Below are 11,893 nucleotides of genomic sequence, written 5' to 3' on the forward strand. Positions count from 1 at the left end.
GAAACAAGATACTGGGCGGTGCTGGCAGTCTGTGTCAACAACAATCTAACTAACAGCGTACTCTGAATATCTTCCAGAATCATAGAACAATTTTATTTGGAAGAAATCTTAAAGATCATTTAATTCCAACATTCCTGTCAGGGGAGGGTATACCTTTCACTAGACCAGGTTGCTCAAAGCCCCATATAACCTGGTCTTGAATGCTTCCAGGGATGGGGAATCCACTTCTCTGGGCAACCTGTTCCCGTGTCTCACCACCCTCATAGCAAAGAATTTCTTCCTAATATCCAATCTAAACCTACCCTCTTTCAGTTTAAAGCTATTACCCCTTGTCCTGTCACCACATCCTTGTAAACAGTCCTTCTCCAGCTCTCTTGCAAGTCTGTTTAAACAGATACAATTCACACTTCATGGGGAAACGGCACATGCAGTGTGATAACCTCATCCTTTCCCCAGATTTTCACAGTGCCAGTGCTTCCATTGCTTCAAACATTGGTCACTTGCTTAGAACTGTCAGTAAGGGTTGTCTTTTTTGCAAATAGTAGTGGTGGATTTCTTTGGTGGCATGGTTATGAAGCTTTGGAAATAACTGCAATTCCCATTTCACTGGAAGTTCACTGACAGGGTGCCAGGGTGTGATTCTAACCTACATGAGATGCAATATGTCCCATTATCACCATGAAACCATGCAGTCCCTGGATTTAGCTTTTTTCATTTATCTACCATAAGAATTAGTTTGCCAAAAAAAAAAAAAAAAGCTGATCAGTCTTACACTAAAGGTTAATGCAGTTGTAAGAGAATTGAAGAATAAGGGCATTACCAAAAATAAGAGCATTACCAGCACCTTTACCAAAAGCTGTGTGTCTTCCTGCAAAATGTAGTATGTCCTAAAATTCTTTCCTGATGTTCCTGTTTGTCAATGAGTTAAGTACATGCTAGTTTAGGGACGCAATTTCTTCGTACTAATCTCCCATTTTTGTTATTTGCATGCCTAAATCCATGTGCAATGCATTGTTAATTTACCCCATAGTGTTCCCAAGGAACATAATTTGTATGCACATAAAATATCAATGCAATATCTAGAGATGAAATCCAATGGAAACAGTTTGCTGTGAAATCCAGTCTTTGTTCCCTCATTTTTCCACTTTACTGACTGTTGCTTTTTCAAAGTACTCCTAGAGATCCCTTGTGCAACCCCTCGTTATGCTGCATTATTACTTTATTTGGGAAATAAACTAAAAGTAAAAATACTATACAATCTAATTTCCCATAATTGTTGGGATGATGTTAAGACAGTTTTTCAGAAGAGAAAATGCTAATCAATTTTATTTCAAAACCACATTGGAATTCCACATAAATTGGTGCCAGAGTGCAAATGCTTCTCAACTGGGAATGGAAAAAGGAGGGAAGAGAAATATATGCCAACTCTCAGTTTAATAGAAAGGATGTGAGATTCGTTTTATTTGAATCAAATACTATCTAGCAACTTAAGCATCCGGAGCACATCTGATAACTTGGGTGAAATGTATTGATTTCTCTATTGATTCTTCTAATATACCTTCTCTGTGAGGGAGTTATAACTGAAAGTAGCAAGTGACCCAGCTAATGCCAGCTCTAAATAGCGTGCAAGATGTTCAGATATGCAAGATGGGTCATCACTAAATTCCAGAATGTGACAGGTCCTAGTCTTCCACTTGGAGGCAATACATGGTATTGGTTCTTTCTCTCTTGGCTTGCAATCTTTGAATTTTTTTCCAATATGAAACTTCTCAGGCATTTTTCCACCACTATGAAAAAGTGGCTTTGTTCATGAACTAGATGTATATATGGATTACACAGTTTATGGCCTTTATACTACTATACATCAACTTTAACCTTAGGATCAAGCATGTAAAGCCTTTTTCTGCAGTACCAAAGCTGATTCATAAGTTGAAATAATACACAGGACCACATAAAATATCTGTGGATTTCTGATCAATTTATTTCCAAGACAAGCTATAAACTCTGCAATGTTTGTCACTCTCTCTGAGCAATTTTATATAAACAAAGGATAGCAGGAAATTCTCACACTCTAGAAAACACTAGAATTTCTGCCATTGCCTTCAATGGAATCAGAATTTCCTGGGCACAGAGGAAATTTATCACTGAACTCACAGCAAGTTTTACTTTCATAGAATCATAGAACATGCTGAGTTGGAAGGGACACATCAGGATCGAGCCCGACTCCTGCCCCTGTGCAGAACACCCCAAGAATCACACCAAGTGCCTCAGACCACTGTCCAAATGCTCAAGCAGTACTTTGTACTGTTAGTTCTAGCACTGCAGTGTGCTTTCTTAAATTCAGAGCATAGATTTAGAGCATAGCCACAAAGTATACCTTAGAAGTAGAAAAATTACAATTAAAAAAAAAAGAAGAAAAAAAGCCTAAAAAATATCCAGTAAAGGCAACCTTGAATTACACTTAACATTATACATATTTGCACACAGGGAGTAACACTTGAAATACACTTCCAGCAGTGGAACTCAGACTTTAAGTTTCAACTCTAAAGGTCCAAGAATAGAGTCTGCAATGAAGAGTATTCTGGGCCCTCTGGTCTTTTAACCACCCGCCCACAGGATTTTCTGCATGCCCTAACTGTGAAGAGGAGGTCGATACTGCTCCTCAGATGGTAATTGCCACAAAGGAAGGGGAAAAACTGGGCCAAATAGGTGAATGGATGCACTGTGAGATTTGGCTACTCTTTTTGCAGATACATCATAAATAAGGGGTCACCCTTCCAGCAAGCATTGTGTTTACTCCTAGTTTCTCTGATAGACTTTATTCAGACACTGTTTGCTCCAATTAATAGAATGGAGAGAAACTGGCCAAATTACAACGTTATGTCCAAGGCTTCTAGATGAAACACCCAATAAGGTGGCACAGACCTGATTCACATCAAGACTCTTCCAACTCCAGAAGTAAAAATTTACCTGGAAATTTATTCTCTAGATTTGTAACATTTTAGAAGCAATTCATGATCTCCGGCACCATGTCAAGAGAAATTTTGCACCTAAGGACTCTAACATATATGTCCTGAGAACACATAGTTTGAAAAAAAAAAAAAACCCAAACAACCAAACCAAGAGTAGACAAAGAAGCTGAGTTCGGCCTGCTGCACTCCAGGCACCACGGGCTGCCCCGAACCTCCTGCACGCGAAACTGTTCCTCTGCCCGGGGATCATCTGCTCCGGGAGCGGCGCATTCCCGGGGGCTGCGCGGGGACCGCAACGGCGGCACAGCGACCGCCCCCGAGCGGCACCCCGCGCACCGCGTCCGCCGGCGCTGCCGAGCCCCGCCCCGGAGCTCCCTGTTAGCTACACAGAACGGACAACGGCAGCAACTCAAACCTAAACCAAGCAAAAAAACCAAATAAGAACTCTTCTGTTAAGTGCTGTTGAATCCTGTAATGTTTCCCGGTATGCCCCGCACACGCCCAACCTGGCTACACCCCCACGCCGCTGCGCTCGCAGGGTGAGGAGTAACTAACCGGGGACGGGCCCGGGGCGGGCGGCTCCCCCCTCCCTGCTCCGCCGCCGGCCACGCGGGGGCACCAGAGCGCCGCGCTGCCCGCGCTCCCTCCGTTCCCTGCGCTCCCCCCGTTCCCCGCGCTCCCTGCGCTGCCCGCGCTCCCTGCGCTCCCCCCGTTCCCCGCGCTCCCTTCGCTGGCCGCGCTCCCCCCGTTCCCCGCGCTGCCCGCGCTCCCCCCGTTCCCCGCGCTCCCCCCGTTCCCTGCGCCCCCTGCGCTGCCCGCGCTGCCCGCGTTCCCTGCGCTCGCCCCGTTCCCTGCGCTCCCCCCGTTCCCTGCGCGGCCCGCGCTCCCTGCGCCCCCTGCGCTGCCCGCGTTCCCTGCGCTGCTCGCGCTCCCTGCGCTCCCCGCGTTCCCTGCGCGGCCCGCGCACCCCGCGCTCCCCTCCGGAGCGAGGCCGGGCAGCGCGCTGAGACCCCGGCGGTTGCGGGTCCCGGCCCCGGTCCACGCTAACCCTAACCCGTCAGCAGGTCTTTTGAGCGGAGGGAAGAGCTGTCTGAAGGGTGCCGTGGGCGAGGCGCGTTCACTGCTCCTTCCGTCAGGTGTGAATGGAGTGTTTACCAGCGCCAGGGTGCGGGTGTGGGTGTTGGAAGGTTTCTCTAGCACCTTTTATAGCTCTTCTCTGCCCTTGTAATACTAGTTCTTGGCACGTGGAAACAGGACAGCAAGTCATCTGTGTCCACCAAGAGTCACCGGATGCCCTCCTCCTCTGAGTACTGCTCTATGGTGCCAGTGCCAGCAAAGCTCCTATCACCACTACTGAGAGACAATAATACGTGCCTTTAAAGCAGCTTTTAAACTGCCTTTTCACCTGTCCTAGGTGAAATCACAATCACACCCATCATAATGGTGTCAATCCAAAACTGCCTTGCTCTACATGGATGCAACCTCATGGCTGCACAGAGTCCCAATATCAGAGAAAGCATTCAAGCACAGCCGTATCTCAGTGACTGTATATGATATTTTGCTGCTATTAAACCTATAACTTACAAGTCTTAGCCAGGCAGCCCTGAGCCAAATGCTGGACAAACAAAGCCTTCCTCGGTGCCCACCAAAGGCAGTGGAGGTTGCCCAGGCCCCATGGGGAGTGCTCCAGGCCTGAAGGGCTTACAAGTCCAGAAAGACAAAACAAACAATGACAGACATAACAGGCGTGCAGGCAGCTGCCTTGGCCCTGACCCTGCCATTTTTTCTGGTTTGGTTTAACCTTGCCTGAGAGGGTGCACGATCTGGACACTTACTTTAAATGCAAATCTTGCTGGCTTACTAATCCAAGGAAGCTGAATATACTTTCTTTAATATATTCTAAGTTGAGCCTTTAAAAGCGTTATCAGTATTAAATATGTTTTTGTGTATTTAAACCATCAACAGAAAATAATCAATAAAGTGTCTTTTTTTTGAAATCTAGTTTGCTTCCCTTAAAAATTATGTTTGCCCTTCTCTTGTCTCTCTCCACTTTTGTTTTCCTCAGCCCTTTCTATTCTGTATTCATTCTTCCCAGTTTTATGCTCCATTTCCTATTTTAGGTTTCTATCTTGTGTATTTATTTTTACTCATGTAGTCCCACTAGGTATCACTGAAAGTATTCACACGCTTAATTTAACACATGTTGCAGTGGGGATCCTGCAACACGCATATATCAAACCAGGAGTCCCGTGGAAAGGAAATATATATGGACAGACAGATTCTTGATAGCTGTTTCAGAGAGATGTTTATTTCTCCAGCCGCATGGCCAGAGCTCTGCCCAGGAACTGTCCCAGTCACGGGACCAAGGGTCCTTCTGCCCGCGCAGGAAACACAAACCAACCAATGGGAACGAGGCTGAGCAGGGACAGGGAACCCCGTGTCTGTGCCCTCAGGGCCCCTCTCCCAGGGCTACACGGCAGGGGAGGGACCCCAACACCTCACCCGTTTTATTTTAATAAAAGGAGAATGAAAACAACTGGATAAACATAACAAGAACAGTTTCAAAACAAAACAAGCCACCCTCCTGAGTCTTTAAATGTCCAAACAGATTCTGTGGAACATCTTAGGGCTGACAGAAGGGAGACAGAACTCTGAGCATGCTTTGTGGGGAAACTGAGGCAGGAGCATGGTTTTGTGAGGGAAACCATGGGTGAAAAAACGGATTGGGAATACACTGGGGGTAATAGGACATAGGGTAAAAGGGAAAGGTGGGATTAGGAAAGGGAAACTGTAGGGGGGGCTTACAATAGAGATATTGTCTAACATGACTACGATTTTTTGCATATATACTGCCTTTTACAGGAACACCATCAGGCCCAGTGACCTGCGATGCTTGTAACCCTTTTCTCCCTAGTACAATATTAAATTCCACCATCTCTCCATCTCCCAAGCTTGGGATGCATTTTTCAGGGTTATTCTTTTTAATAGCAGTTCTATGCACGAATATGTCTTGCTGGTTGTCACACCTTGTTATAAAACCATAATTTTGCTTAACATTATACCATTTTACTATCCCTAAGGTCTTAGTTGCTATGATCTTTTCCTTTTTCCGAGTGGCTGCTGTTTTCTGTCTCGCTGCGTCTTTGCTCTCTCTTTCGGTCGCTCCCGTGTTGGAATTGTCAGGGCTGCTGGGGCTTGCGCGCTCTTCCCGGGGTCGCGTTCGGGGCTGCGCGGGCCGGGCCGGGCCACGCCGCTCAGTTCTCCGTGCGTCGCCTCCTCTGGTCGCAGCTTCGCTGCCGCTGCCGGGCGCTGCACCCACGTCTCGGCCGGGCCCCCGAGCGAGGACTCCCCCGCGCCCTGCTCCAGCGCGCGTCTCGGCTGGGCGCGGCTCCGTTCCACCGCCATCGCCACCAGCCGCTGCCCGCGTGCCGCCCCTCTCGGCCGGGCGTTCACAGGGCTCGCTCCACCACGCGCTGTGCTGCGCCGTGCGGGTCCCGCCGGGTCCCGCCGCTCCCCGCTCCGCCACCGACACTGCGGCTCGCGTGGCTCCGCCCGCGCGCGGGAACTGCCTCGCTGCTGCTCGCAGAGCGCTCGGTGCACGTGGCCTGGGCCGCACGGTCCCTGCGCCACGCTTCCCTTCACCAGGACACAGCTGACATTGCTCAACAGTCTCAGTAACTAAATAATATTCACGAAAATATTCTTCCATCGGCATATATTTTGACTCTAGTATTAACTGTGTCCAAACGGTTTTCCAAAAGCCCTTGGTAATAATTAAATCCCAAGAAACATAGAAAAAGTTCTTAAACAACCATGCCAGGAAGTGTTTCAGTTCTTTTTGAGCTTGAATCAAGCTAAAATTTACAAATCGTTGTTCAAGAATCATTTTAAGTTTAAGATAAATGTCCATATGCGGCTCTGAGAGCCAAGAGTCTTCCCAAGGTTCCTCCATAGTTTAGATATGGAATAGCAAAGCAAGACCAAGAAGAGGAATCCAAAGTTTCCAGGGTTTACTCACACAAATCAGTCGCTTAGGGATCGGGGATCGTTCTGCTCACAAATCTCCACCATTTGTTGCAGTGGGGATCCTGCAACACGCATATATCAAACCAGGAGTCCCGTGGAAAGGAAATATATATATACAGACAGATTCTTGCTAGCTGTTTCAGAGAGATGTTTATTTCTCCAGCCGCATGGCCGGAGCTCTGCCCAGGAACTGTTCCAGTCACGGGACCAAGGGTCCTTCTCCCCGCGCAGGGGACACAAACCAACCAATGGGAACGAGGCTGAGCAGGGACAGGGAACCCCGTGTCTGTGCCCTCAGGGCCCTTCTCCCAGGGCTACACGGCAGGGGAGGGACCCCAACAAACACAGACATTTTTTGTGATATTATTATTTTGCTTTTTATGCAATTGTTAATCCCCAGGTATCCTTTTTCTTGGCTCTTTCTGTCTTATCTATCTTTTGACTTAGACTCTAAGGCAATGGTTCCTGAGTCACTTCAGTTCAGCTCTTTACAGTTTCTGTGGGGTTTTAGGTCCCCAACTTTCAGCCACACTGACCATGCCTGGAGTACAAGAATCTGTTTCTCCTTGTGGAAACGTCATTTAAAGGTCCAGCTAACATGCCTCAGTCCAGCCTTCCAACCTTGCCCTACCCCAGATCCTGTCACCTTCCAAGAGCAGCTGTCTGGACTCCTTTATTGCTTTCCCCACCAAATCAGCCTCAGCCAACTCACCTTGCTCATGCCAGGTTCCTGCCTTCCACCCGCCTCCAGAGCTTCACAGCATCTTCAAAGACAGATTCTTGCACAAACCAACCACCTTTGTTGTTGAGGAGGTATCTGCTGTCTGGATAGCCACTTGCTATACAAGCTCCATGTCTCTCTCCTTTCTGGTTCACACTAATTGTTACGGACTTACAGGAAAGAGAGGACTTCTCCAATTAAAAGAGAGCAAAGCAGGAAAGGTAGGAACAGAGGGAAAAGAAATGGAGTTGACAGAAGGTGAACTGGATGTAACATTCCTGAGGGTTTTGAACTTCCCTCAACTTCCCTTCATGTGGTAGCATCTCCTGCAAGCGTGAGATCTATGTTGAGCTGAATATCTTTGTTCATAAAGATATGAGCTATAAAAGCACCATGCCTTTCCCCCTTTTTATTTAGCCAAATTCTAAATGTCAGTAAGTTTGCTGATTTCAGAAAATTATTCAGGTTACCTGCAGAATGGAGGGTAACCTGACAGTTCTTCTCTGTCCACAGAACAATGAGACTGTCAAAGGAAAGAAACCTTCAGGTTAGTCTTCACATTTTGAGCACCTGGGGTTTTTTTCCTCCTTGATCAGCCTGTCTACTGGAGGACCTCTAGCTGCTGATCTTTCCTTGGTAATGGCATTTTGTGGATCATAAGTAGGCGTCATACATCTCAGCTGAGCAAATTAACTCCTTCTTTATATGTCTAATTTTAAGAGAGCAAGAGGCAAAAAATAAGACTCTTTTTCTGCTTACAACCTTGCCTAATTTTTGAGTGTGTTGCTGAGTTGAAAGTATTCAAATGGATTGGAAGGGATGTTTGGTATACCTGTGTGCTTCCTATTAAAGATCTGCCAGCAAATTGGGAGGGCTTCATATGAACCTGTTGCTTCATAAATGAAGCTGCCTTTCTCTGGATCTTGGTAATTTCTCTGCAGATGGCATGACAATGGGACTTAGTAGCGTTCCCTGCCCCCTCTCCTCAAGCACATTCTTTACTTTATAGAGCACTAGGTTGTTTTTTTCAAATGTTCATTGGGAGGTATTCAGGATCCCCACCTTCAAACTTGAACTTCAAAGTTGAGCAGTATGTCTAGTGCCCATCTTCTCAGCATATTTTTCAAGAGCAAATTATAAACATTTCAAGCAAAGTGCACTTATTACAAGTTTGTTTGCCAAGTACTGCTGCCTCCCTTCCAAGTCCCAGCTATGTCAAAGCATCTGGTTTACAAACAGGTTCCTCCCTTCAGCTGGTACATGGATGCCAGGGCACAGAGGCTTATCACTGATGAAGGAGTTTACAGGATGAAAGGGGAAAATGCTGTGGGAGTTACTTGACAGACTCTCACTTGTCACAACATGTGTAGGTATGTTATAGTTGCTGAGCAGATGAATGAAGTGATGTGCACGAGGAGTTATACCCCCAAGTTCTTCCAGAGTCTGATCTAAAATTCCCTGAAGTCAATAGATTTCTTTTGATTTCTATGGACTTTACATTGGTCTTTCAGGCAATTACTTATTCTAATCATGAGACACTGCCTACCCCAGGATTTATCTCTTTGAGAAGCCTGAGGTCATCTGACATTCTCAAATATTTGCAACCTACCTTACAAAAAAAATGTATTTATTGAGGAGATAGATAAAGATGAGCCAAACATATTTTGTTCAGAAAGCAATGCTTCCCTTACTTTCATTTTTACTTGTACCAAATGCAACTTACATAAAGGACACGTTATTTTAACTTGATGTTCGGGTCAGCCACAATTCCAAGGGAACATAAATCTGGCATGAAGCCATGTTCTCGTGCATCACACTCCACATTGGGATATACGATTACACAGACTCAAACACAGACTGTGTACACATTTCTTATTGTTATTTTTCTTTTCTATCATAGCTTGCATAGCAGAATAAAGAACTTGCAAACACCCCTCTGAAGATTTGTGGGAACTCAAGAAGTTATACCAATAAATGTCAGCCTGCTCAGAATATTTAATACATATGAAAGAACTGCTATTGCTACATTCTCCCATGACTCTACTTCTAAGTCATATTTTACTGTGTTTTCCAGCAGATTTTAATAATATGTCTAATACTTTCAGGGGCTTTCACCCTAATTTATACTAATATGCCAAAGGTGGACTTTGCTTAAAAGGAAGCTGTCTTGTCTAGGTAAGAGTAATGGTAGATTTTTTCAGAAATCTCGTCTTTTTTTTCATTCCTTTTGGTTATAATAAAATTTATAATATACTATAATTTGCATATCTTTTCTATATAATTTCATTACATGATGAAATATATATATCCAATTATGTAATTTCATTCATAATTTCGTATCTCTGCATGAGATTGATACCTGATCCTGTGCCATACTGTACATTGTCTTTCACTTTCTTTGTTATGAGGAAGAAACACTGACTCATGAAGTAGTGATGATGATCCCAGTGCAGAATTACCCATCTAAATCAGTGGAACTAAGCTTTCAATATTACAGAAAATCTCCTAACTTTTTGCTGTCTCAGTTATGAAAATGGTGAACTGTGCTTGCTCACTTGTTAGGACTTCATTTCCCATGCACTAGACAAGTTATTAGATGTACAATTCACAGTCAGTGCCTTGTAGCCTGGATTTTTGTGAACTAGATGTGTCTGTCCCTACCTTTTGTGTGTGTATGCAGAATGAAAGGGCAATAGAAACCTTCCTCAAATCCTAAGAATCTCTTGCAAATGCCAAGACAGTGACAAATGCGCAATTTGCAGAAAACAGAAGGGTTGTTTCAGTGTGGCTCTGACTGCACAGCACCTCAGCTGCTGGGTACACCTGTTGCTGCCAGAGCTCAAAGCTCTGGTCTGAGTGGAAGCACAGCTTACATGCTCCCTTGAGCTCCAGGTCTAGTTTGTAGCATCCAGCTGGACACAAGACCATGGAGCTGATTGTGCCCATCATGGGAGTACCTAATACAATATCTGTCTATAAAATTCTGGCTAAGTACTCAGAAATCTGAACAGTCATCTTTATTATTGTAAGTCCAGAATTTAAAAAGCCGTGGAATAATAATTGTGCACCATTAAGGCATAGTGATAAATAGAGCAAAAAGCAGAGTGCAGCAAAGAAGTCTTTGGCCACATGAAGACACTGATCAGAGTGAAAGTGGCATGCTACTAGAAAAAAACTCCTGATTCTCAAATTTGTATTTATTGTTAGCTTTTCATTTTGGTAGTGGGAAAACCAGGGCAAGGGCTGCCTGAAAACAGGACCTGCCATCTACCTGGGCAGCAGTTACACATAACTTTTTCAAACACAGAACATTCTATGAGCTACCTAATCCTGTGAGGGCGTGCACAAAACCCATCCCATCTCCCTTTGAGCTGCCTTTCAGCTCCAAGTGTTGCCAGTAAAAGAATCTTCTCTGTTTATTCTGTTATGTTTTTCATTATGAAGCTTATGTATTGTCTTCTTTTCTTGTTCTTGTACTCGAAATTCTGAAATATTGGTCATGGTTCTGTGTGACCTGGATCTGATGTTCTTAGTCTAGCTGCTATATTTTTGTTACAGGTACATTACTCTTTTGGAAAAGTACATTTCTTTTGTGAAAGAACTTCTATTGTGTGCCTGTTTTTCACAATATATATGTACAGTGCCTGCTGCAAATGATTGTCTGCTGTATACATAAAAATAAGGTGTTTTAATCATGATGTGCCCATCATTCCTTCTGGGCAATTTACAGTAAAAACTTTTAAAATGTTTAAAAGAAAAAAAAGCAGCACTGATATTCCTGAAAATTTTCTATTCAAGGAGGTAAAAAACCAAAGCCCAGTCTTATTCAATACTGCCTATTGGAGAAAATAAAATCCAAGTGTGTACTTTTCTCTTCCGTGTTTTCTGAAGCTCATCAAATGTAGGCTGTTTCATATCAATGTCAGGAATGAAATGTCAGAATTAAAGGCCTTACAAATTTTCCTGGACCTCAGCAGCCAAAACATAGAGCCATCTTGAGCTGAGCTCCATTGATGAAGAGGAGCAAAAGGAAGGAAGAAGTCTACAATTAAAAGTAGCTGGAACCTCAGTGATGACATGATTTACAAATCACAACTACAGCTTTCAGAAACAAACAGAAAATGCCTATGATCTGGTGAATTTCAGTATGACGTTTTCTATCTCTGAACCACCA

General features: G+C 44.6%; 1 long non-coding RNA gene across 1 annotated transcript; it reads right to left on the bottom strand.

Moving 5' to 3' along the window:
• Positions 1 to 2,787: 2,787 nt before the first annotated feature.
• LOC125324994 lies at positions 2,788 to 4,258 on the bottom strand. The gene is made up of 2 exons (XR_007203166.1): positions 4,027 to 4,258; positions 2,788 to 3,387 (listed from the first exon to the last, which is right to left on the bottom strand). It is a non-coding gene; the product is annotated as an uncharacterized LOC125324994 (long non-coding RNA).
• Between the last annotated feature and the right edge of the window lie 7,635 nt (positions 4,259 to 11,893).

The sequence above is a fragment of the Corvus hawaiiensis genome, chromosome 4 (assembly GCF_020740725.1).
Source record: "Corvus hawaiiensis isolate bCorHaw1 chromosome 4, bCorHaw1.pri.cur, whole genome shotgun sequence".
NCBI classification, from domain to species: Eukaryota; Metazoa; Chordata; class Aves; order Passeriformes; family Corvidae; genus Corvus; species Corvus hawaiiensis.